Source organism: Eurytemora carolleeae, unplaced genomic scaffold (genome assembly GCF_000591075.1).
Source record: "Eurytemora carolleeae unplaced genomic scaffold, Eaff_2.0 scaffold1632, whole genome shotgun sequence".
Taxonomy (NCBI): domain Eukaryota; kingdom Metazoa; phylum Arthropoda; class Copepoda; order Calanoida; family Temoridae; genus Eurytemora; species Eurytemora carolleeae.
In genome coordinates this window covers 7,351-9,769 of record NW_019397517.1, presented here as the reverse complement: position 1 = coordinate 9,769, position 2,419 = coordinate 7,351, and the positions used below count along the sequence as shown (strand labels likewise).

At 33.3% G+C, this 2,419-nt stretch overlaps 1 long non-coding RNA gene across 1 annotated transcript; it reads left to right on the top strand.

The window, feature by feature from the left end:
* The first annotated feature begins 365 nt into the window (after positions 1 to 365).
* On the top strand, positions 366 to 1,388 carry LOC111714699 (uncharacterized). The gene is made up of 3 exons (XR_002768039.1): positions 366 to 655; positions 874 to 1,087; positions 1,204 to 1,388. It is a non-coding gene; the product is annotated as an uncharacterized LOC111714699 (long non-coding RNA).
* The last annotated feature ends 1,031 nt before the right edge of the window (positions 1,389 to 2,419 follow it).

Sequence of the window (2,419 nt, the reverse complement as noted above, 5' to 3'; positions counted from 1 at the left end):
TTTTTTAAATATCTGTAGTTGTGTGATGTCATCAGATACATTTGAGAATTTGCTGAGACTTTCTTTTAGTTTAAAGAATTTTTTTGGTACTAATTAAACCTAAATAAATTTGTTTTTGCACAAGGATCTCATTAAAAAAAAATTCTATGGCTACAATTTTTTTCTGTTGCATTCTAAATTTTTACAATATCACTAAGATTTTTAAACAAAAGTGATTTACAGGACTTTTTGAAAAAACTTTTTTAATGTATTAGGTAGATTAATGTTAATTTTTCTTCAGCAGTCTATTGATATTATTATTTAGGCTTCAGCTAACATTTTTGGAAAGCCAGTGGTGAAACGATATTAAAATATGTGTCATTTGTTATTTTTTGAAAACAAAAAAAATGAATTTTCAACAATTTTCAGAACTTCGTCTCAATGAATCAAACATTGAAATGTAGATGTATGTTTAAATCAATGATTCAATGATATTTTTAATATTTCAGAAAATGGTAGATGTTGATGTTGTTTACGATTATGAATTATACAGACTGATGAATGTCAAAAGAAGGAGACATTCTGACAGAACAGATCCTAGAGAAACTATGCCAGCAGCAGAAATTTTGAGACAATTTCGTTTAACTCGCCTCGAATTGACATAATAGTGGATCAGGTGAACTTAAAGTACCCGGAATAAATGCATGCACAGCTCTAAAAAAGTTCAAAAAGAAAATTAAGTTACTTTTACGTTTTCAAATTTGGGTAATTTTTAACTACAGTATCTGAAAGGTTTAATTCTTTGTATATTTAGGTGCTTATAACATGTTCAGAAGATTTCACATTGATAATTTCTTTCTTATGACATATTTATCAATAAAGTTACTTTTACAGGGGAGACATTGAACATGACAGTGAAAGGGGAAACACCCTCACTCCAACTCAGCAAGTCTGCATAGCCCTTCATCATTTTGGAAGCCAGCCTTTTCAAAGAAGTGGAGCCTTATCCTTTAAATGCAGCCAGTCTGCATATGGAAAAGCTGTGGACAGAGTAACAAATGCCCTTCTCCGACACAAAGCTGACTGGATCTTTATGCCATCATACCAGGTAATTTTTTATTGAAATAAATGAAAGGGGTATTTATTTAACCCAATATTACTAATAATTTCAACCCCCCCCCTTCCCCAAAAAATAATAACCAAAAAAACATTTGTACTGTTTAGGAATGCCTAGAAGCATCCCAAGAAGTGGAGGATAGATTTGGTCTGCCTAACTTTGCTTATGGCATTGAATGAATGCATGTCAGATTTGAGGATGTCCCCCGAAATCTTCCTTTAGGCCACGATCCTCAGCAGTATCACTGCCGTAAACTTTTCTACAGCATAAATGTTCAGGTATGATCAATCAAGAATTTAAGCCATATACATTAGATGAAACATTGGCTGATCCAACAAAGGCAGAATTCAACACTGCCCATTCTCGACTTAGAACTGTTATGACTGAGAATATATATGGTCAGCTGACAGGGAGGTTCCCAGTTCTAAAGAATACGAGGACACACTTCCCCTGTCCCAGAAGGTTATAGTGGTATGCTGCATGCTGCATAATATGGCAAAAAAATGGAAGGAGGATGCTCCACCTAATGATCCATGTCCTCAAGTGCAGCCTCTAAGAGTTCCCCAAGGTCCTCCTGTAGACCAGCAACTAGGACCTCTGGAAGCTGGGAAAAGAATCCAGGAACATATGAGAATTCAGTTAGACAGAAGGAGGATCTAATGAAGCTTTCTCAGTTAAGATCATTTTTTTCTGTTAAAATACACATACAAAATATATATATCAGAATTTATTAGATATAAATCTGTTTATCAGGGATATTAAGGAACTATTTTCTACTTTCTTAATCTTTGCAACCTTATGGTGTAAACCTTTGATATGCCAAACTTTTATTTTTTGATCTAACAGAATACATAATTTTAAATATCAGTGGTCTACAACATTGGATTGTAAAGATATGGTGATTAGAAAATCACAGGATATCTAAGTGGAATTAATTAATCTACAGATCACAACAATTTCCCACTATTCTCTTTTTTCCACAGATACCCTTTCCCTTTTCTTTTCGCTCCTTTTTCTTTTTCCTTTTCCTTCTTTTTCTTTTCTTTCCCCTTCCCTTTTTCCTTCCTTTCCCTCCTCTTGGGGTTTTGATTTCTTTGGAAATGGAATTTTATGCACCTCTGATTTTTTTTTAGTTCCTTATTTCTTTATTTTAAATTTGTACCTACTCCTTTTTAGAACGAATACAGAGCATTAAAAATTTTATCCTCTATTCTATAAACCCTGTGCTCAAGAACCAGATTGACTGGCAGCAGGGGTATTTATTTTTTAAAAATCGTTTCTCCCCACTTCATTTAGAAAATTTTATGATTTTTTCCTCTCAAA